The sequence below is a fragment of the Hyperoodon ampullatus genome (assembly GCF_949752795.1).
Source record: "Hyperoodon ampullatus genome assembly, chromosome: 1".
Taxonomy (NCBI): Eukaryota; Metazoa; Chordata; class Mammalia; order Artiodactyla; family Ziphiidae; genus Hyperoodon; species Hyperoodon ampullatus.
Genome location: NC_136914.1, coordinates 214,569,080 through 214,595,018, shown reverse-complemented (window position 1 = coordinate 214,595,018; position 25,939 = coordinate 214,569,080). Strand labels below are relative to the sequence as shown.

The window sequence follows — 25,939 nt, the reverse complement described above, 5'->3', positions numbered from 1 at the left end:
GGATTAAAGACCTAAATGTAAGGCCAGAAACTATCAAACTCTTAGAGGAAAACATAGGCAGAACACTCTATGACATAAATCACAGCAAGATCCTTTTGGACCCACCTCCTAGAGAAATGGAACTAAAAACAAAGATAAACAAATGGGACCTAATGAAACTTCAAAGCTTTTGCACAGCAAAGGAAACCATAAACAAGACCAAAAGACAACCCTCAGAATGGGAGAAAATATTTGCAAATGAAGCAACTGACAAAGGATTAATCTCCAAAATTTATAAACAGCTCATGCAGCTCAATAGCAAAAAAACAAACAACCCAATCCAAAAATGGGCAGAAGACTTAAATAGGCATTTCTCCAAAGAAGATATACAGACTGCCAACAAACACATGAAAGAATGCTCAACATCATTAATCATTAGAGAAATGCAAATCAAAACTACAATGAGATATCATCTCACACCAGTCAGAATGGCCATCATCAAGAAATCTAGAAACAATAAATGCTGGAGAGGGTGTGGAGAAAAGGGAACACTCTTGCACTGCTGGTGGGAATGTGAATTGGTACAGCCACTATGGAGAACAGTATGGAGGTTCCTTAAAAAACTAAAAATAGAACTACCATATGACCCAGCAATCCCACTACTAGGCATATACCCTGAGAAAACCATAATTCAAAAAGAGACATGTACCAAAATGTTCATTGCAGCTCTATTCACAATAGCCCGGAGCTGGAAACAACCTAAGTGTCCATCATCGGATGAATGGATAAAGAAGATGTGGCACATATATACAATGGAATATTACTCAGCCATGAAAAGAAACGAAACTGAGCTATTTGTAATGAGGTGGATAGACCTAGAGTCTGTCATACAGAGTGAAGTAAGTCAGAAAGAGAAAGACAAATACCGTATGCTAACACATATATATGGAATTTAAAAAAAAAAAATGTCATGAAGAACCTAGGTGTAAAACGGGAATAAAGACACAGACCTACTTGAGAATGGACTTGAGGATATGGGGAAGGGGAAGGGTAAGCTGTGACAAAGGGAAAGAGAGGCATGGACATATATACACTACCGAATGTAAGGTAGATAGATAGTGGGAAGCAGCCGCAGAGCACAGGGAGATCAGCTCGGTGCTTTGTGACCGCCTGGAGGGGTGGGATGGGGAGGGTGGGAGGGAGGGAGATGCATGAGGGAGGGGATGTGGGAACAGATGTATATGTATGACTGATTCACTTTGTTATAAAGCAGAAACTAATAAAAAAAAAAAAAAGAGGAAAAAAAAAAAAAAAAAAAAAAAAAAGCAAGAACAACAACAAAACCTTCAGGGTAGGGTAGCAAAACCTAGATCCAGGTTTTGCTGGAGTCTTGGAGTTTTGGAGGCCCTCTTTAAGAAAAAGAATATAAAATTGAGAATACAGTAGTAAGTACAAGTCTTTGGAAGGGGCCTGTGCAAACGAGGAGCCTTTAGGCTTAAGGTTCATCAACTTCAAAGTCAATCCACTTCTGGGCAGTAGGTGTTTGACTCTTCCATATTGTTTGAAGACATGGAGAACCTGAAACACTGTATTTAGTAGTAAGAATAAGAGTAATAACAGCTACTACTTATTGAGTCTAATAATGTATACCTAATAATAGGTATACATTATTATACCTATTAATAATAATACCAGGCACTGGAAAGCCCTTTACATGGATGACTTCATTAAATCCTCAGGACCACCCTATGAGGCTGCTATTTATTTTTATTTTATTGACAAGGAAACTGAGTTCAGAGAAGTTAAGTAATTTGGCCCCAATCGGCCAGCTATCAGGTGATAGATCTGGAATATAAAACCAGGTGTGGCTAAATTTGAAGTCAGTGATATTCAACACTGATCTAACTAAGGAACTCCTTTTTTTTTTTTTTTTTCCTTAGAAATCTCATTTGAGGCCCATAATAACACACAAGTAAGAAAATAAAGCCTCTTGAGAATGACTGCAGTCAGGGCTACTCCTCTCACCACACCATGTTCTCAGGACAGCATGTTCCATTACTGCAATGAACTATGTGGCAGGCCTCATACTAAGTGAATTCAATCCTTCCGACAATTTGATGACGTACCAATATATTCAAGTAACGGGTGAGATAAGAATCAAACATACATTTGTCTGACCCCATAAATCTATGTAAGGAGGGTAATTCACAAAATTTTTCAAGTGCTTTCATGTTAACTCTGAGCCCTCAGTATTGTTGACATCTGTGTAACTTTCAGCTATAAATATTATGGGAACTGAAAATGTGCACTATTTAGCCATGCTGTTTCTTTAGGTTTTACTATTTATGGGAATAGCTTGCATGATTAATGGGCATTCCAAACTCACCTGTACAGTTTCTAGTTCTAGTGCAGGAGGGGATGGCCTCCATATATTACTTTTACATCTTTGAACCTGAAAACCCAGTATAAATGACCATGGTTGAAGAAATTATATCCTTCATTTAATTGCTCTGGACATTTTCTCCTGTCTTATGGTTGACAATGTGCCACTATGGTTAATTCCTTAGTTATTGTTTTCATCTAATCTAATGGAGACAAGTCATTAACTAATATTATTTTTTCATATGTCTATACTTTTTATCTAAAAATGAAATTTCAATTTTTTCATTAGTAAAGAAAGAAAAATATGAGAAATGACTCATTTAAGATAGAACTTAGTTAACAAAGGTAATTTAGGTAACTTTTTTTTTCCTGTAGAAAACAGAGTGCTTTATATTTTTGTGCAATTCTCACAAGAACATGATCAATATTATGAATCTGAATTTAATAGAATAATCTTATTAATCCCTTAATTTTAAAATTAAATGGAATAACTATAAACTGTAAAATAAAAGTGAGCTAAATTAACAAATAAAAATCTTCTACTTGACAGTGTCAGGAGAAGTGAACAGGATGTCCAACTATACAAATAAAAGAGGCCACCATTTATCAACTATTTAGCTGTGATAGATGATTTATATCTTAGCTCTACTCATCACACTTAGAAACATAGATGTTATGATTATCTTTCTACCTATGGAGATACATGAGGCTAAAAGTTTATAGGTAATTTATACAAAGTCATGGAGTGAGAAATTGGGAGAGGTAGGATGCAAAAAAATAGCCTTTGCACAAAATGAATAAGAAAATTAAAAAGAAACTAAAAATGAGTAAGAAAAGTAAGAAAATTCAAACTATCAGTCAAATGATCAATTACTGACCAGGAATCATCACCATTCTCACCACCAAGGTACTTATAAATCCTTGGTTAGGAAAAGAAAAATGAAACACTTAATATAACCATGAGAATGTTCAAACCACTGTGTCAAAAGTATAATGACTAAGCTCCACCCAGAACTAGAGTCTACAAGAGTGGTCCTGGGATTAGGTATCACAATAACAAACAAAACCTTCCTAAGGTGATTCTGATGTGCAGCCAGGATTGAGACCCTCTATGATACATTAAGGGAAACTAGCCAAGAAGAATGAGTTAAGTAATAAAGAGATCAAAGTAAGCTGAAACATGGAGAAAAGGAGAACACAGAGCAGTGGGAATGATATAGGTCTTGAAAGATGGTGCTGGTTGATAGGAGAAAGAACAGATGAAGAAAATTCTAGGGCAGAGACTACTATGAACAAAACCATAGGTGCAGGAATGAGCCTGGGACAAAGAAGGGAAAAGTAGTTAGGATATTGAATTGGTGGGGGCAATGAGAAGTGTTAATAAGAAATACTTTGGATTTGAGGTGGCAGCCAATAGGAAACAAGTTCATAATCAGAGGGAGGGAACTGAAAAAGGTGGAACTCTATCATAATAAGTCTGGTCATGGCACTCAGGAGCTACAGGACAGGGAGCACAAGCAAGGTAGATGGCTGCAAAGTTCCTACCCTCAAGGCTAGATTAACAATGGCACTGATTAAAATGGAGCTGTTGGAAAGGAAAGCCAGTTTAGGGAAAGATAACTGTTTATTTAATGTACATTAAATGGATGAATGTATGAATGATAAGTCTCTCAGGGACTTGCTCAGTTATAAGGAACACTGCACTGTAATGACTTAAGACCACAGAGTTAGAGCAAAGGTATGGTAAGGGTACGAAATGCCAATGTTGAATAAATAAATGAGTGAGAACAGTTTGAAAGGGTTACTGAAGCACTGAGAAGAGATAAACTCTTGGGACACTATGAGTCACAAGATAAAGCAGTGGGTCATAAAACCTTCATATAATTATCCTAAGCTCTTGCAATTGTGAAAGGCTTCACACTAAAAAAACGAATTCTTACAATAACTCAGTGATGTAGACAGAGCAAATGTTATTCTCCACAATTTCCATATGAGTAAATTACAGCTCAGAGTTTATGTGACTTCCCCAAGGTAACATAGCTAATAATTAGGAAAACCTGCATTCAAATCCAAGTCTTTTGAATTCAAATTTTGTTCATTAATTAAGGCCAACTTCTCTAATTCTAGAGAAGATTCAGTCCATGAAGTCATAATAGTCTGCAGATAAGAAAGGATCTGTAAAACTTTGATATTTTAACAAAGAAAAATAAGAGCAAGTAGCATTGTTTTCCAGATGATTCTAGATTTCATATATTCAGTCTATCCCCTTCCCTCTACAATGGAAAAACAAACTTACCTTCGTCACTACAGAGTACAATGCCAGGGATTCATTACACCAAAGTTTTATTAAAATGTGACTTCATGTGCAAATTAAAACTATGAGAAAATAGTTTTCATCATCAGATTTCCAAGCGCAAAATGTTCGCTAAAACTCGATATTGGCAAGGCTGTAGAAAACCGCCATTGTCATGACTGTTGGTGGGACTCTTAATAGCATAACATCTACAGCAGTGCTTCTTAACAGGGGACATTTGTAAAATCTGGAGACGTTTTTTGTTGGTCACAACAGGGGGATATTAGTAGCAACTACTGGTTAGAGGCCAGGGATGCTGCTAAACAGTGTACAATGCACAGCACTCCACAGCAAAGAATTATCAGGTCCAAAATGTCTATAGTACCGAGGCTGAGGTATCTTGCTCTATAAAAATCAATTTGGCAATATTTGTTAAAATTACAAATGCATATTCCTCTTAAACTAGTAATTCTACTTCTACCATGTCTTCCCAGATAAAGTTATACATGTGCAAATTTTTTTATGCAATAAATATTCATTGAATATTTATTCTAGGAGCTAGGAACACAGCAGGGAAAAAATCAAAGAAAAATCTCTGCCTTTTGGAGCTAACATGCTAGTGCAGGGTGGGAGTGGGGATTGACAATAAAACAAATAATGAAACAATAGTATTAGATGATGCTTTAGGATTTAGGCTGGGGTGGGGGGTTAGGGTAATAAGGAGAGATGGACAAGAATATTCACTGTAAGATTATCTGAAATAGCTAAAGCTTGGAAAGTCTAATTGTACATCAGAGGGTGACTAGTTAAATTACAGTACTATGGAGCACTATGCAGCCATTGAAAAGGTAGTTCCCTAAGTGCTAACATGTAGTTACCTAGCAAGGTGAAGAACACTGCATCTATAAAGAAGAGAACACTAATACTGGCACCAGTATAAAATATCTCTGTAAAGAAACACAAAAATTCTGAAAATAGCAGATACCTTTAGGAAGATGAGTAGGTACCTAGGAGGTCAAAGTGGGAGAATGGTTTAATTATCACTTTCACTGTATCTTCTTTTGTATCTTTTGATTTTTGAATATGAATGCTATATAACAGGCATTTAATACCTATTGAAACAATTCAGTATTTTTCTAGAAGTATCTTCATGCTATACAAGATTTTAAAAATACACATACTTACGTATATATACATATATGGATGTATATATATGCATGCATATATCATCTATCTATCTAACTACCTATCTACATACATATACATACATGCATACACCAAACATGCACACACCTTCTTAATTAATTAAAAATACAACATAAAACAAAGGATTACCTAGAAATCACCCTTGTCCTAGATGAACAACTTGGCTGGGGTTGGGAAAAGGGTGCCTGAAACCTTTCCTGCCTAGGATATAAAATTCAGAGGCATAGGAACTTTGTCTGTTTTTTCAATGCTGAATCTCTAGCACCTAGAACAGTGCCTGACACATAGTTGGAAATCAGGTATTTGTTAAATAAACGAATGAATGAATAGACTTAGTTTACTCCTGTTTGTTTTCTGACCAGATAGCCTCCTAACATCTTTTTCTGCCTTCAGTCTTTTTCTTCCAATTTATTCCCCATAATACCACCAGAAGGATTTATCCAGAATACAGATGGATTGTGCTTTAAAATCTTCTCCGGTTCCCTGGGGCCTACAGGGTTCAGACTTTGTGACCATCCACTACTCCCCTTCCTTGCCTCTCACCATTTTCCCTTGGACCATATTGAGCTTGGCCAACCATACCATGCTCCCTCTTGGCTAGCTTTGTGTAATGCCCTCTCTTCTCTAGGGGAACTCTTACTGTTTTCCCCCAAGATTCTGCTTATATATTGCCCTTTCACTGAAACAATGACTCCACTTCCTCTCTGATCATAACTGTTCCTCCTTTTTCTCTGTTCCTAGACAATATGTACGTCTTTTATTGTTATGTCACATAGTCAAGTGTCTTGCCTCTCCCTCAACAGACTCTGAGTGCCTCAGGGGCAAGGCCCAAGTTTCATTAATCTTTTCATATGCAGCCTGAGCATAATGCCAGACCTATGATAGTTGTTCAATAAGTGCATTAATTTATGAATAAATCCTAACCTTTGATACAAATTGTATACAGTAATAGGATTAAAATGTATATGCAAAACATAAGAAAATCTCATTGATAAGAATGTCAGTACATTATATTTATTGCATTGTAATTTTTATGATAACCTGTACAGATTATTTAAACGTTCACAATCTAACTGAGATGTAATCCAATATTATACAAATGCTATAAAAAAGTGAAGAGCATATTTTAAAATAATATAATGCCTTTATATTTTAAGTATTAGTGTTTCTACGGACCTAATTTTTAAGTTGAAAAGGAATATTTCAATAATTTAAACAAAGTGGGTAAATATATTTTAACACAATTTACAAACTATAAGCTGTTATTTTGTAAGCCATTGAAGAAATTCAAAAGTAAACTTGTTAGAGAATGATTATTTTAATCATTAACTGTTTAACTTTAAAATTTTTCTATAGTTAGAATCTGTCAATATAAGTTATTGATAGTTATTTTTAAAGTATGGAGTAATTTTTTTATTATTATACTTTTTATAGAGTATTTATATAGTATTTTTTTGAGAGGCTTAGCTTTAGATGGGATGTAAAAGCACCCTTTTTCCCCAACTCATGTTACAATCAAAAGAAATTACATGAAAGTATCAGTCCCCTAAGTCCTGATTTTTTTTTCAGCTATTGAGTTCTATACCACTGCATTGTTTCTTCTCATATTAAGTGACTATCCTATCAATGAATCCTTAATGTTGAACTTTTCATTATTACCTAGGAAGTGCTAGATTTTATGCATTCAATTCATCTGTCTCCTCTGTATATTTCCAACCATGATGGATGAGATCATACAAATCCTAGCCAATCTGCCAAAAGAAAAGGCAGGCTTTTTGAAGAAGTCATCATTGCAGTCTGAGCCAGGAGGAATACAGCTCCCAGGCTTACCGACATATCTACTAAGAGTTTTCAAAACAGGAAGGAAGAAGGAAATTGAGGTTTCCTCTAATTCCTTTTTCCAAGGATCAAAAAGGTCCTTGTTGGGACTGGGGCATTACAACTGTTTTTCATGTCCTCCATAGTTCATATCTAGGTGTGTTACACAGAGCAGATGCTCAAAAAAAGTTTGATGAGTAAATGAATGCTGCCAATGGACAAATTCATACATATGTAACTTGGATACTCTTTCATTATTGTGATCCTGGATTCTTAAAAAATAACGCTTTAAACGTATAATGGAAAAGTATCTGAAAAAAGAACATATATACACACACACACACAAATATATAACTGAAAAAATATATATATATATAACTGAATCACTTTGCTGTACACCTGAAACTAACATAACATTGTAAATCAACTACATACTTCAATTAAAGAAAAAATGCTTTGATGGAAGAGGGAGAAAAGAGCCCTTCTGGGCAAGCTTCCTTGGAACCTCCATATTCTTAGGGAAGGGAAAAGCAGGGGGAAAGAAATGTTCATTATTGAGCCCCACTTTGATCCAGGCATTATGTTAGGTATTTTACCTACTTTAGCTCATTTAATACTTGCAAAAATCCTTACACAGTCATTATTGTGCCTGCTTTAAGGAAACCGTTCAAAGAACTGAATTAACCTACCCAAGGCAAATAAGAGAAAAAGCTAGGATTTATATCCAAGCCTGTTTGACTCCAAAGTTTATTCTTATATGCCACTATTTACTAAAAAACAAACAACAAAAACCACCACCAACAACAAAAGCTGTGCTTTTATTTTGTCTGTCCCGTTCACTGTAAGTCACCTCAATCCTGTTTTGGAAATAAGAGGGAATATAAAAATGGGGAAAAAATCCTAATGCTGCCAATAGGACATTGCTCTTCAATATTATTTGCCCAAATGGAGACTTTAACTGTAGGCAATATATAATGAGGGAAAATTATTTATGGTTTTTGTGTCCCATCAACACATACATGGATCATGAGGTGCTGCATCCTTCTTTTGAAATCGAGTCACATACTATTAATGGATGTGTGTTTTTGCTTATCTCACCCAAGTATGGGTGTCTTCCCCACCTCTCAAATCGTCCTACTAGGAGACAACAAAGGGTACCTACAAAGAGGCAAACTTACAAAGTGTGATTATTGTCATCTTTAATATGTGTTAATATTACCTGAGGCCAATTTCAAGCACTTCAAATAATGTATTATTATAACAGAAGAAAAATTTTTCTAATAAAAACAGCTTTTTGCTATCATCTCCAGTTTTCTATTGATAATGCGAATTGATTTTTTTTAAAAAGAGCTCCAACAGCACAGTCTCTGAAAAGCTACCTCAAATAGGTCAGTCTTACTCCCCTGGTTGCACCGTATAGCATGAAAGGCTGCCTGCGTTTTCTCATGATTTTACTCCTCGGGGGACCTCCCATGGATCATTTCTCTTAGTAAAAAAGAGTTCATTGACTGAGCCTATCCTAAAGCTAACAAATTGAGCTTTCCATGGGGAAACAACGGCAAATTGAGTACAGCTATTGACCAGCCTTCTGTAGTTAAAAATACGACAAACTCTACCTTGTTCGATCTATTCTTGAATTACTGGTCATTTTCATGCTCTGCTGGCATTACTTACTACTTGATAATCTTTCAGGCAACTAGAATAAAAGTTTGCCTACTATCTTCTTTCTGTTTTTGTTATCTGTATTTCCTTTACTCATAGCTAATAATAAATTGTGATGCTACATATATTAAATACATGCTTTGTTTCAAAATAAAAGGTGTTTAAAATGCAATGGCTTAATTACATTAATGATAACCCAGCATTAATATTTATCTTTCTTTCAATCAAGGATAATAGGAAATGATATACCCTGATAAGTAATCTAATTAGATTACAAATTGTTTTATTCACCATTTTAATGTCTTCTAGACATATTATTTAGGAGTGTTTAAAATTATTTATGAATTATTTTCATTAAAAATTCAATAACAGTTTAAAATATTAAAATATATTTTTCATTTATATATTATTTTTAGAAGGAGGAAAATGACGTGTACTTTTGGGAAAAAAAATCTTTGGAATGATACATGTACTAGAACAAAAATAAATAAATAAATGAATAAATAAATAAACCAACTTCTTCCCTCCTCAAATTTAATTAGTATTTGTAAAATCAAAAACAAAACCGATGAAAACCAAAAACACAAATACACTTAGTACAAATTTAGTCATTTTTTTTTTTGTAAAGAGAGTACGGTAATGAGCAATGTCATTTTTTTTTTTTGTAAAGAGATTAGGGTAATGAGCAATTAGTGAAGCATTAATTGAATAAATTGTATGCAATAAAATATATGGAAAGAAATATATATATACATCTATGTGCAATTTCTCTTTATTTTGACTAAAATTCACATTTTTATTTCTGTAAATTTTTATCAGAATAATTTCATAGGTTTACAATTATAAAATTCCATTTACTCAAATATTTAGTGACTGTATCATAAAATACCTTAAAAATCATTATCTTTACTTTCTACTAAAAACAAGACATATTAATCAGAACCTAATAATTAAAACTTTGCTATGCTAAAGTTTAAAGCAGTGGTTCTCACTGTTTCTCACTTGCTCACTCATTTGTTCTCACAAATGTCCCCTAGTTACCCTCAAGGGGACATTTGACAATGTTTGGAGATGTTTTTGGTTGTCACAACTGCAACAGGGGTGCTACTGGCATCTAGTGGGTAGAAACCAGGGATGCTGCTAAACATCCTACAATTCACAAAACAGCCCCACAGCAAAGAACCACCAGCCCAATATGTTGATAGTGCCAAGTTGAGAAACCCTGGTTTAAAGATAAAGGTAAGTCAAAACAAAAAGTAATTTAAAATGCCTATTTCCTCAAGACAGGACACATTCAGTCTAACTACTCAGAATTTCTGCATCTTCATAAACAATACAGGATGAGGGCTAATTTTCATAATGGTGTGTCTAAGCTCACTTTTTAAGTCTCTGAGATGGCGACAGTAAAAATGCCTATCTCAGTGGACTTCTGTGAAGACTGAATAGAGTCTTTTTAAACTGTAATACAAATAGTTTGTTATTGATATTAATACAATAACAAAAAGATTCTCATACAAATAATTGATTTTGTTACGTGTACTCTACTTAAAAAGGTGGGAAAAGAACTTATTTTTTCATATATTTATGCTTAACCTATGAGAATTGAAATATATATATATTTTTGAATACTTAAAAAATTTTTTTATTTTATTTATTTTTTTACACAGCAGGTTCTTATTAGTTATCCATTTTATACATATTAGTGTATATATGTCAATCCCAATCTCCCAATTCATCACACCACCACCACCACCCCGCCACTTTCCCCCCTTGCTGTCCATACATTTGTTCTCTACATCTGTGTCTCTATTTAAAAGGGTTGATAACTAAGTTAACCCGAAAATTTTTTATCATTGATAATGATACGGCATTAATAATATCAGCAACTCCATCTGTCTATCTCATTTCACGTTCATAACATATGAAGGCAGGTATTATTATCCCTGTCTTCTAGATGAAGAAATGGTGCCATTGGTAAGCTAATTCACCTATATCACACAACATTAAGCGGAAGGAGGGAGTCTCCCAAGTTTGTCCTTAGTCCTTGACCAAACTCATACATAACAGTTCTCTCTCAGGACAGCTCCATTTATCAAAGTATTGGAAACATTTTGTTTCTATGGGATTTCACTGGTAAAGCAAATTAAATGAAACGGATGACCGCCATACACTTTGTTGAAAAGATAGCTCTATATCCAGTAAAGCCTCCCAATCTATAGGCCAAGGACCCATGGAGTAGGGGACTATGGAGTTATGGAGGAGAGTCTAGGAATTCTTTTATATTTCAAACATCATCTACATATTAAAAAAATGTATCTTGCTTATATATTATTGCTTTTCAAATGTATGTACTTACAGTGGGATAATTAAAAAGCAAATTAACTTTTAAAAACATTGTTAATTTTATTCTAGTCTTTGATAACTGTATTTTAATTCAATATGTTTATTTTTTCCTTTTATTGTCATTAATAAAGTAATGCTACTATGTAGTTAAAGAATCTCCAGAGGAGAAAAACAAATTGAATTTTTTCCTCTTTACAGTGAAATCTTGAGTTATAAATCTAAATGGTACACATGACTGACTAATTATTCACACATATCACTTATATAATTAAATGTTATTAATACACTTAAAATTTATGACTAAAATTATTTTTAAGGTTATAAAATCTATGATTGAAATTAGTTTAAGGTTCTAAGACATAGATTGCTCTTTGATAACTAGACAAGCTGTAATTTATGAATCCTCTCAGCGAATGTTCCCTTACCTAATGATTTGTCAAACAGTATTTAAGTTTGTCTATCTTCGTAAGCTATGTGAGGGCAGGAGTTTTGACTGTTTTAATAACTGCTGAATCACAGTGCCTACAACAAAGTTTAGCCCATAGTAGGTGCTCAGTAAGCATCTGCTGAATATATAACCAACTAAATGAATCCAAAGTTTTACTAGTCTCCTAGGTGAAAGTACTCTCTCCTTTCTCTGAAATCCGATCACACTCCTCTTTTGGATGTATTTCTCTTTCTATACTCTAGAAGAGTTTAGATAGCATTGATACCAATTGTTCCCTGAAAGCTTAGTCAGATTCCCCTATGAAACAATCTGGATTCAACCATTCCTCTTCCCTCCTTTTCCCTCCCCTTTCCTCCTCCCTCCTTTTCCCTCCCCTTTCCTCCTCCTCCTCTTCTTGTCTTCACTCCTCCCCATCCGACACTCCCCTGGTCTTTCCTCTTCTTACTTTCTGATAACATTCTCTCTCTATTTTTTAATTTTAATTGGTTGGTCTCAATTTTCTTGCTTTGTATCTGATATTAGTGGGAAAGCTTTGAGTTTATCACCATTAAGTATGATGTTAGCTGTTGGTTTTTTGTAAATATTCTTTATCAAATTGAGGCAGTTCTCCTCTATTCCTAGTTTACTGAGAATTTTATATAGTTTTTATAGGAAAAGTAAGATAAATACTTGATTATATCCCTATATTTATCAATTTTCAAAATAATTACTTGCTAGCATTCTCCAAACATGACAATTTTTATTATAATTATAAATTCATAAATTTTAGCATTTCTGATGTGTTTCAATTAATAGTAGTTATTATTTTTGTTAATATAGTTTTGTTAATTGTTCAAATTGTACTATCTCTGAATAACAAGAACTTCTTCAAACTGGTTCCTGAATTTTTCTGACATCAGCAAAAGAGTCATTGATAGCTTTCTTGTCTTTTGCCTATTCCAGACCTGGAATCAAACATTTCTCTAAGGACCCTTTCTGGGAAATGGTATTTAGAGAGCTCATTCTGGACACAAGAGGTATTTACTGCTACTGGGTTGGTCATTGTTCTAGGAAGTTTTGGGCAACAGAACTCAGTGTCATAAATTCCTTGAATTCTCAAGGAAGCAGACCCTCTGGAAAATGGAGTTAGCAAGCAGAAGTTCCTATGGACTAAAAGAAAATGTGGAAGGGGAGAGGAACGAAGTCTAATTGGACAGAGGGAAAGGGTTAAGATATCTAGAGGACATCTAGAGCTAGAATAATCTTTCAACAATCAAGTTTGGGCCAAGAGGGCCAGGCCTTTATACTCCCTCAGAATTTTTTTAAAGCGGAAAAATATATCATGAATTCATAGTGATATTGCCAATTCAGAGTTAAGTTGTTTTACTTTTGTATCTCTTTTCTCTTACATCAAAAATCTTGATACCTAACAGTATTGATAATTGCTTTTATGCTATAATACAATTTAACATAATATTATATATTACATCTGACAATACAATTAATAAAAAGATTTATTTGTAGTTTTAATGTCTTAAGGGTATATACCACTAAGGTATACAGTCAAATACTGTGTATTTAAAATCACTTGAAATAGGTTCTCTCTGCATGGTTTTGCCACTGACTCAGTCCCAATTTAGGTTAATTTGTGGATTCAGAGGTTGATTTTTTAGAGATTGCTCCCTTTTCCATTTTTATTTAATTTTGTTTTGTAATCGTAACACATTTATATGATTCCAGGGTCAGACCTCCAATATAAAGTACACTTAGAGAGGTTTGTCCATCCTTGCTCCTTTCATGCTATTCTCTTTTCAGCCCTATGAATAACCACTAAAAAACAACAACACAAAAAAGTCTTTTTAATTTATCCTTTCACTTTTAAAAGAAAATATGCTTGTATTTATTTATATTTACATTCTCCCCCTTCTTAGCTAAATAGTGACATATATTATTTACTTTTTTCCACCTTGCTACTTTCGCTTAACAATATTGCCTGAGATCATTCCATAGCAAAATATAGAAATTAAAAAAAATAACTACATGGTACAACATTTTACCACACTTCATTTAACCAGTCCACTACTGATAGATACTTGAGTTGTTGCCAGTCTTTTTTACTATTACAAGTAGCAATGCAATAGCCTTCTGCTTATCTTTTCATATTTGTCACTGCGGTAGAGATGGGTTTGCAGGATCTAAGAGTAAGTGTATAAGTAAACATAGTAAAATTCTCCTCTATAGCAGTTGTACAATTTGCATTCACAACAAGATATGAAAGTGTCTGTTTTCCCACAACCTTTCTCTTAGAGTACTGAATTAGTTGTCTATTGCTATGTAACAAATTACAACAAATTTAGTAGATTAAAGCAATACAAATTTATTACCTTACAGTTCTGGAAATCAAAAGTCAAAAATAGGTCTCCCTGGGCTAAAATGAAGGTGTCAGCAGGTGTTTTCCTTCTGGAGGTTCTAGGGGAGAAACTGTTTCCTTGCCGTTTCTTTTTTCTAGAGGCAACCCACATTCCTTGGCTTGTGGCCCCCTCTTGTCTTCGAAGCCAACAACCGCATCACTCTGACCTCTGCTTTGATTGTCACATCTTCTCCTCTGATTGACTCTCCTGTCTCTCCTCTTCATTGGTAAGGACCTTTGTGATAATGACATTAAGCCTATCTGGATAATCCAGGATAATCTCCATGTCTCACAGTACTTAGTTTAATCATACCTGCAAAGTACCTTTTCCCATGCAAACTTCTGGGGATTAGGATGAAGATATCTTTTTTTTTTTTTTTTTTTTTTTTGCGGTACTTGGGCCTCTCACTGTTGCGGCCTCTCCCGTTGCAGAGCACAGGCTCCGGATGAGCAGGCTCAGAGGCCATGGCTCACGGGCCCAGCCGCTACACGAGGCATGTGGGATCTTCCCGGACCGGGGCATGAACCCGTGTCCTCTGCATCGGCAGGCAGATTCTCAACCACTGCGCCACCAGGAAAGCCCCAGGATGAGGATATCTTTGAGGGCTATTATTCTGCCTGCTATAAACATGTTACCAATCTTTTGGATTTTTGACAATCTTATTGATAATAAAAGTAATCTCAATTTTAATTAATGTTTTTATTGTGAGTGAATTTGAACATGGTTTTCTATATTCTGTGCTCTTTGCATTTCCTTTCCTGTGAACTGTTTATAATCATTTGCCTATTTTTATAGCTGGTCTCTTTGCTTCCCTTTAAAAATCTTTGGATCTTTGTAGAATTTGATTCTATTCAATTTGGAACAGATTCTGTTTTCCCTTTTTCTATATAGATATTCAGTTATCCCAATGCCACTTACTGAGAAGCCCATATTTTCCCCACTGATGCATATGCCTCTTTTTTCATATACTAAATTTCCACACATAATTTGATCTATATCTAGATTTTTAATTGTTTCATTTTAGATATTTTCTTTTAAATTTTCATAATGTCTCTTATTAATATAAGAATTACTTGTCCTTGGAAAACATTCAACCAACAACATTAAAGTCAATGACTGAAATGAAAGTATTTATTATACGTTCCTATGCTTTTCCCCACTAGAATTTGAGGTGGTTGGGTATTATATTATCCACTTTTATTTCCCTGGTCTCTAGCAGTGTTCCTTGTACATTAAGGATAATCAATAAATCATTATTAAAAATGTATAAATGAAAATGTTGGATAGTAAATCTCTGCTAGAATACTTTATGTTTAGCTAGCAATGATGTGTTTGCTATCTAAATGTAGCAGACCTTATTTGATCCAGTGAGGACTCTGAGTGCTAGGCATACAAGGTATTTCTTACCACTACTTTATAAATGAGGAACTTGAAGCTCAGAAAAGCTTAAGTTACTTTCTCAAGGTCACAAAGCAAAAAAGTAGAACTGGAACTGGAATTAAGTCTTCTGACTTCAAATTTAATGTTCTTTGCATTAGAGAATACACTCTTGCCCTTGATTTCATTCCTCTTTATTTCTCTTACAATTCTAAAACAACAGTCCTCCAAGAGATGTACATGTTACTAAGATCTAAACCTGATTACAATGAAATGAACCAATTATTCTCCACCAAAAGGAATGCATGACACCCAAAATAACATTTTCAAATGATCAGTTTTAAACATTATTCTGAGGGTGACAATATTAATTACATGTTTAAAGGTGATCCAAAATGATAAAAGTACTTTTTGTTCAACATTTTAATGTTTATATGTCTTTTACTATCTTTATACTTTATTTTTTTACTAAAAGATTATGAAGACTATTTTTTATTAATTTTAAAAATTTATATATAAATCTATATGTTCAGATACAGCACAAGGCTATACATAAAAGAAGCCCAGGGAATGACAATGCTGAGTTTCTAAGCACAATTAACAGGACAAAAAAGAATGAATGAGAAGAAATATAGTGAGCTTTCCTTATTTTGGGATTCTTGGTTCATTGTTTCCAGTGATAAAGGAGGAAAGAAAATAAAATAGATAGGACAAAAAACATACTAAATTATTATAACAATGTGGTTGAAATCCACTATGTTCTCACATTTAAAAAGTATAAGTTGTGTTTAACAAAGCTGCTCCAATAATATGGTATTATGTTTTAGATTTTTAGACAATATATTAACTGATTAATTTAAGAATATAAATTTTGCATCTGAACTCTGTGGTTCTTCTTGAATGATTTACTGTAATATTTGTAATTTAAATCAGTTTCATTGTGATTATATTTAAAATCATCATAGACACTAATAAATTGCCATATACATTTTACTGTTACTTATAGATCTATCATTTAAATATGTATTATGTAAGCTACAATACATTTGCATTTAATAAATGAACATTCTGAATCTAGATGGGATGCTCATTTCCAGAACTAAGGTTCCTAAGGGAGAAAACAAAATTTCTGCTTGTGGAAGCTAAACATAATGTTGTATAATCAACTGGTTCACTTAAAGGCAGCAGCCATGCTCCCTTTGATGACAGATTAAGTAAATATGAGAGCAGACAGCACAAACATTATGGGTATTATACAGCATATTGTAGTAAAGACTACGAAAATTGGTCATGCTCTAGAGCAAGCAATATGGATGAAAGTGTTTTAAGAGCAATGTATTCATAAAGAAATTGAGGAAAATGATTATATTATATAAGTGGTGAATAAATAGTGACATATAGGGTACATTAAAACCAAAAGAGTCTTTAGGCTTTTCCAGAAGCAGACAGGAGCTCCATACTTTTAAAAATAGCCAAAGGTATCATATAGGTTTATTCTTTATGTAAAGAAAAATCTCCATTTTCACATGCATGGAAAAATCCAAAGTGAACAAGAAGAAACTTTAAACCCTAAAAATTTACAACAGAGCAGCAAAAATGATGCAACTGATCACTAACACTAAGCAAATGATTTATAGATCAGATGAGCAGGATGGCCTCTTAGCCTTCCTTAACTGTATAAAACAGCATTGAAACTTCAGGACCCGTAAGAGTGTGCTTCCACATTGCCAGCTGCCCTAGGGGTAGATTTCTGTGTTAAATCACACCAGGTGGACAATGACTGTACACATTCACCAGCTTGACTAACAAAGCTAGTAGGGACAGCCACTGTAGGAGTGGCTTCTGCTTAAGGGCTACAAAGAATAGACTGCTGTCAATAGCAGCCTTTTTCTCCTCTGATCTTACTTAACCCCACCAGTGATCTTCACTAGTTCCTTCTCTCCCTACCACTGTAAAATTAAAAAATGAGGACACGTCTAATATAACACAAAGAATGACACTGTACTTGGGTCATACTCATTACACATGCTTTGGTTAAAATCAGTACCCTTAATAAGCATTTGGTGAACTTTCAAGTAATTTGAATCTATTCCCAATGTGACCACTGATTTACTAAACCAGCTTTCCAACCTGCAAGAAGGGGCCAATACCTCGATCCCCTTTCTTAACAAAGACGTGATAAGAACAAATGCTTTCAGCTATTTGGAAAAATGAAACACTACAGAAATGGAGGTGTTCTAGCTGCAACGGAAAGATTCACTGGACCATCATCCTAGCGCCAGTCTGTGAGAATGAATAGACATGAATTTGAACCCAAAACTGTTATCAATAGCAGGTGACATGACACAATATGAAAGGCTGAAGGTTGTATTTCGTTTCCTTTCTATTTATGATAACTATGCTCCTTATCAAAGTGAATACCAACTCCCACTGCTCATTAAGGCTGTCATGTTTCTCACAGTCTCATCTGCCTTATAATTGAAATTCTTATTTTAACAGTATTATCTTAATGTTATTGCTAGCTATGGAATGTCTTGTGAAGACTGCAACATTAAAGTTAATTTGGCCCTACATCTTTGGTAACGGATACAGTCTGGAATATAATAAACTCTGGATACTCATACTTGGACTGAAATATGTCAAGGTTACTTCCCCAATTATTATAGTTTATCATAGGTGGCCCTTAAAATGGTTGGTTATCATTTCTCACATCTGATTAATCTCATATTGCTTATGGTCTTTTTTGTTAGAGTGGCAAAAATAAGAATTCCTAATGATGTGAAGTTTCTTTTTCTTTTTTTTTTCGTTCTTAATTAAAGCTGGTTATGTACTTCAGTTGAGCTTCCCAGTGAGAAAAATTAGATCAGTATTATAATAAGAATTAAGAAAGTACTCCTAGGATTATAGTCAATGTGTAATTTAAAAATTATAATGTAGTAAATAAAAAAATAGATCAAATGACCTATGTTGTTAACTTAAGTAGCACCTTCCATTAAGCAGACCTGCAATTCTTATAATTTAATGTCTATACAGTACTACCAAAGAAACTATATACACAATATGCTAATAAAGTAAAACAATCTAACTTAATGGGTTTTTATTCCCATTCAGGTGTGATGATTTCCCATAGCTTACTGAATAAACGCTTGGAATAATATACCTAGCAAATACTTTACACTTTACATATAAATAGGTCAAACCAAAAGACTGATGAAACCTTAGAGATAAATACTAGAAATTAATTTTTAAAATTTAGACATCTAAAAATAGTTATTTTCGATACTAATATGATAACTCAAGAGCACTGAGATTCAATTAAAATTCAATCTTTGGTGCCTGGGATTTGCTTCAAAATAACCACTTGTGGAGCAGGGGGAAAAGGGGGATAGAGATGAAACAAGATTGGCCATGAGCCACCAATTGCTAAAGCTGGGGAATATAATTCATTTTTCTATTTCTACATATGCTTAGATTTTTTCATTATAAAAGTTAAAAATTAATCTTTGATATTAATATTTTATTTCTTATTTAATGGTGTTATGTCACTAAAGAGGGCCTCATAGGAAGCTGGAAAAATACAATGGTATTATGAAAATAGTTTTCCAGAGTTACGTTTCTGGATTCTTATTTTATAGGCATATATTAGATATCACCTACTCCCAGTCTTTTATTTTAGAATATCCCTTAGTTGATGTCTACACATATATATCTATAGAAAAAATTAATATTTGAAGATATGGATACCTATAAATGGATAGGCAGGCTCCATCTATATTGAAAAGAAGTTTAGGTATCCTCAAAACCAAATACAACAATGATATACCACCATACACATATTAGAGTAACAAAACAAAATTCAAAAAGTCAACAATACCTAGTAAGGATGCAAAGCAACTGAAACTTTTAGCTGTTGTTGATGGGAATACAAAATGGTACAGCCACTTTGGAAAACTGTTAAGGTTAAATATACTTTTATTTTATGACCCAACAATTTTACTGATAGATATTTACCCAGGAGAAATAAAAACATATTTCCATATCAAGACCTATATGCAAGTGTTAATGGCAGTTTTATTCACAATAGTTCCAGACTGGAAATAATCCACATGTCCATCACCTGGTGACTGGACAAATAAATTGTGTGCATCCATACAATGGAATGCTATTCAGCAACAGAACAAACTACTGACACCTACAATGACACAGATGGATCTTGAAAGCATTATGCCAAGTGAAAGAAGTCAGACATCAAAGGCTACATAGTATGCGGGTTCCATTTATTTGACCTTCCAGAAAAGACAAAACTATAAGGAAACAATCAGATCAGTTGCTGCCAGGGGTTTAGGGAAGAGGGATGGAATTGACTGCAGAAGGGCATGAGGGAACTCATTCTCTGTCTAGACTGAGGTGGTCACTACATGACTGTGTACATTTGCTAGAACTTACGGAGTATGGATGAGGCTTAGGTTTATAATATACTTTCCTGTATTTTCCAAAGTTTCTATAATTAGAATGTTTTAATTTTCTAATCAGAGAGAGAAACTAACATTATATAAAATTAATAACTGATGTTATGACGTCTGTATTGCCTTGATAATTCAAGAATACGTAGAAAAATAGTTAAATAATATGTCATTAAGTCAATCACATTTTCTCTCAGTACTCGATAAAAACTGTGCCTACGCATTTATATGTGAATTTATGTACTCATACACTTATTCATTCAATACAGCGGGAGGCTGGAGGTATGCAGTTAATCAAATGTTATGATGGAAAGAGTGACCTTATATTAATCTCATTACAATAAAATTTCTTTTATTACTAATTATACTAAAATTAAACTTCCTTTAATGAATCAAAAGTATTCTGGGATCTCATTGTGCTTCAGGTTTATTATCATGTGCGTGAGTTATTATAATGCATGACAGCATGTGGAGTAACAGAACTAATCTGGGAGAGGACGAAAGGAGAGCAGGGGCAGAGGAGAAGGGGATAACTAAAGGGGTGGGGAAGCTGATGTCATTCTCCACAGTAGGTTCTAAGATAGTCTAGAGCACTGATTGTATCAGAGACACCTTTGTGTTGTCTGGAGTGCCTACTATACAGCGCATGGCACGCTTTCTTGTTATTTTCTTTCCAAATAAATGGGATCATCAAAAGGTGATGTACTTTTAATAAAATGTTCTATGGAACTTCTTGAAATTCAATTTATATAAAGTAAAATTATTCTATTTCGAGAATGTACTTCCTAAAAGTTCCCCAAAACATACACACAGAAGTCATAATGTTATCATTTCAAAGAGAGGCTCAAGGGCCACATATACAATGCATACTTCAAAAATTCATATAATTTTGAAAGTGAATATTCTAACAAGAAGTTATAGGCAAAAAACTTAGGTAGGATATGTGTGAGAGCAGTGGGCAGGCATATGAGAAATCTCTGCACCTTCTTAATTTTGTTGTGAACTTAAAAGTGCTCTAAAAAAGTAAAATCTTGAAAAAAGGTACGTAGGCTTAATAATACTCAATATTTACTCACATTTACTCATGTAGAGTACATAAATCATTTACACTTACCTTTCCCTGTATGAAGATACATGTGTGAATGTGGACAACATAGTCTTTAAATACCATTTTCCAATTTGGTCACCAAAAGATTTTGTCTGTTCACTCAAAATCACCATCTTCTCTAAACAAAGTTGTTTTTCGTTTTTTGTTTTTTAATTCTGGGCCATTGTGTGTGTGTTTTAGTGCATTAAAGTGAAGTAAGAAAGTTGTAATATTGGATGGTTAGAACACATCTACTTAATTGTTAATGATCAATAAAAAGGCAAAACCAGGCAGCCCTAATAACTCAAATCTCTTTAAGATCTTGAACACTGAATTTCTACCTCACTCCTAATTAATTGTTATTCACAAGAGTAGGGACTGTGCTCCTATATTAATTTCTGTATTCTCAATGTTTGACATAAAGGAAGTATGCAATAAATGTTAGATTAGTAAATAAATAATGAGTTAATTAATTAATCTCAACTCTCTATCCCTTGAGCATCTATAATGTCAGCCACAGCCCTTTACCTGCCTTCCCTATCAAACTCCTTGCTCCCACCTCCAGCAAATTTAAGAGGCTCTCATATTGGTATACCAGCATCTCTCATTAACTTGATTATCTCTATTCACCTTGCCAGTATCTAACCCTGAGTGAACCCTAGTAGGTGCTTTCCTCATTTCTGATCCTAGCTTTAAGACAAAGTCCTTGTCCTTACTAAAATTCATGCTGAGTTCCTTTGGGTTTTCATTGCTGCTTAGCAATCCTTTTTGTCACCTTAAGATAAGGTTTTTCATTCATCTCTTCCTTTATTCAAACGTTCTTTCTTTTTTTTTCAGACCAGAAGAATTTGTTGAATTCTACCAGAAAGGCAACTTCTTCAAGGACAAGTGAATAGCAGAAACAAGGATAGAGGCAAAGGATGTTGGGTAGGGATCAGGTTATTGGGGTGAGAGGGCAAGAAAAGATGGAATAAGAAAGGAAAGGACTGTAGGATACGGTACAGTATGCAGAGGAATTTGAATTTTCACTGTAAGAGATGAGGATCCATTGGGGAATTTTGAGAAGGGTGATACACACATATCTGCACCCTAGAAAGATCACTTTGGTAGCAATGTGGAAAAAAGCCTGGAGGAGGGAGGTAGATAGAGGCAGGGAGACCAGTAAGGAGGGTAATATAGTAAGATCAGGAAAAAAAGACCTTGAGGCTTGAAATCAGAAAAGTAGTAGTGAGGATGAATTTAAGATATATTTACATTGTAGAACGGACAGGCCTCAATGACTGATAGAAAAAGGAGAACAGAGTAGAAGGAGAAATCTTGGATAACTCCCAGTTTCCTGTCTTAACCAACTATCATAGCCTTTGCAACAAGTGTTCTACATCTCTTCTATTATTCTTAAGCCTACACCTTATACCCTCAGCTCACTCTAGGCAGGTAACCTTACTTCTAATAGCACCATAAAAAATAAGAACATCAAAGGTAAACTATCACATGGAACTGCTCAAAATTCCCTTTAATTTTTACTCATCATTTTCTTAGCCTCTCTTGTCTTTCCAAAATTAATCCGTATACTTGTCTCCTTGATCCTCACTCTGCTTTTCCCTCTCCTCTATCCTAACTACATTTGTTTCCACATCAGTAATTCTTCTCCCAGAGGAACTTCTCTTGAACCTGCCAGTTTCTTAAACTACTGTCTCATTTCCTTCCTTCCTTACGACATTATCAATTTCAAAACAGCAGTCCACCTTGTTGCACCCATGTTCTCATCTTCAACCCAGTCTTTACGGTCTTGTTTCTGCCCTTCAATAGAAACTACTTCCTCAAAAGTCGCCAATGACTACACAATTACCAAATTCCATCTCCTCTCCCTAGTTCTCAGCTTCACCGACTGCTTATGAAATGGATGGCATTGTTTGTCACTTCATCCTTTTGGGCATGCCTTCTTTTTCTAAATTCTAATGGTCCTAAACATCTCAATTTGCTTCTTTCCCAGTCTGTCATTTGATACTTTCTTTCCTTCACTATGCCTCCAACATTTTAACTGTAGCAATTTCCAGAGATTCTGTCTTTGTTTTCTCTTCTCACACCCATGACTTCTAGCATGTATGAGGAACTCGCAGCATTCTGGTCCTTCCCTCTCTGTGCCCCAGACTCCATTTCCACATTTAATCAGTTATTTAGCTCTGTAAATTCTGCCTCTTCCTAGTTTTCAATATGTTTGCTCCTTTACATTTTGACAGCCAGTAGTTCAGGCCTTAAGTGGCCAGCTTATTTCTCCATCTCAATTATTCTTCAAAACAATTAATGATACAGAATGCTGCCAAGTAGGCATTTTCTAAAACCAATCACAAAATTCTGCTCAAAAAATTTCTGTGTGGTCCTTAGCATCTCGTTAAAATGGACTTCCATAATATGTTCCAGCATCTACCTTGAACCCCACAATTTCTTCCTCATTCAGCGAATCCTGCCTTTTTACCATTTCACACACATACAACACTCTTTTCTGTCTCGTTTTTTACTCATGTTGCTCCCTCAACTCGGCGTCTCTTTACTCTTCCCCTATCTCAGGTCTACTCCTTCCTCTACGTATCGACATTTCATCTATCTTTAAAGGCCAAGAACTACTACAATTTTTCATGAAACATTCAACAATATACTGAGTTTTAAATTTTCTTCTCTTCTTTGTGTTTTTTGTCCTTTTTTTATGGAAAGCTTTTTATTCTAGGTATAGAAAAATATTCATGTTTCTTAAAAACACAAGTTTGAAATTTTTGTTGACTACATAATCCATTCACTTAATTCAAAGTTCACAAAATATAAAATAATGCATTAGTGTCCCTTAGCCACCCGGAGCATAAAACTCAAAACTGCATGAGTTTTGAGGTGTAGTATGTAGTATTTTTGTTATTCTTTTCTATGTATTCTACAATTTTTTTTTTTTATTGCAGTATGGTTGCTTTACACTGCTGGGCCAGTTTCTGCTGTACAGCACTATTTACAATAGCCAGGTCATGGAAGCAACCTAAATGTCCATAAACAGAGGAACTGATAAAGAAGATGTGGTACATATATACAATGGAATATTAGCCATAAAAAGGAACAAAATTGTCATTTGCAGAGACGTGGATGGGCGTAGAGACTGTCCTACAGAGTGAAGTGAGTCAGAAAGAGAAAAACAAATATCGTATAATATCACTTATATGTGGAATCCAGAAAATGGTACAGATTAACTTATTTGCAAAGCAGAAATAGAGACACAGATATAGAGAACAAACTTATGGATACCGAGGGGGGAAGGGAGGGTGGCATGAACTGGGAGATTTGGATTGACATATATACTCTACTATGTATAAAACAGATAACTAATGAGAACCCACTGTATAGCACAGGGAACTCTACTCGGTGCTCTGTGATGACCTAAATGGGAAGGAAATCCAAAAAAGAGGGGATATATGTATACGTATAGCTGATTCACGTTGCTATACAGCAGAAACTGTTTTTTGTCCTTTTAGCATTAATCACATTGTATATACATATATATGTACATATATATAAGAGGTACTTTTGCATCTTATCTTTCCCATTAGTGTATAAATTCCTGGAAGGTAGAGACAGTATCTTTTCCATATCCATCTGTGCTGAGTTGCACATAGTAATTTTGGTAAATATTTGTTGAATAAATTTATTATAGTATAGAATTTCTTTCTAAGATTGACTTTCTATTATGAGATATGGAAAAATAAAATTGGGTTATTTTTGCTTTTGTTTCCTAAAATGTGTTAGAGATATGAAAGTCCTTAAGAAATAACGACGCTTTCTCCATGAAAAATTGCATATAAACTATCTACCTGATAGTCTGCTCTATTTTTATATGCCATTAATGGTTAATCCAGTGCCTTTCTTCATGAACCAAAAATTAAATGAGACTTAAAATAAATATGAACAAAATTATAAGATATAAATAAGAACAAAGATCTCTGGTATGAAAAATGTAAAACTGTAATCCTTGATTAGAAAGAAAATGTATATTAAGATTTAAGGTAAATTTTCAGATTTAATACCCTAAATTTTGACCTGGTTGCTATTTTATTTTCTAAGAAAGCAAAGTATGAGAATGTATGAAAATGTTTACTTAGCTAAAGTATAACATTATTGGTTTCTTAGATTCTACATATAAAATATCTAGTACTACACTTCCAATATCTGGGATTATACTTTATAAGATTTCTATTTGATTTAACAGCATTTTATAGAATTCTTAAAGTCAGTTATTCCATTGAGGATATGAACTTGATCAGATTATCTACTAATGCATGTAATGGAAAGAAAGAAGAAATATAAATTAAATTAGTAACTGATTTTACATGAAATGTAAGCAGAAAATATATTAAATAGAGGCATAACTTTAGTGTAATAACAACTGCCATAGGGAACTACAGCCTAATAAAATATTTAAACAAAAATCAGAAAATAAAACTGTACACAATCAGA

At 34.1% G+C, this 25,939-nt stretch overlaps 1 protein-coding gene across 1 annotated transcript in view; it reads right to left on the bottom strand.

The window, feature by feature from the left end:
* Positions 1-25,939, bottom strand: part of ATRNL1 (attractin like 1) — a gene marked incomplete at both ends in the record, with an annotated part of 692,251 nt that overhangs the window by 174,897 nt on the left and 491,415 nt on the right. The window lies entirely within an intron of this gene.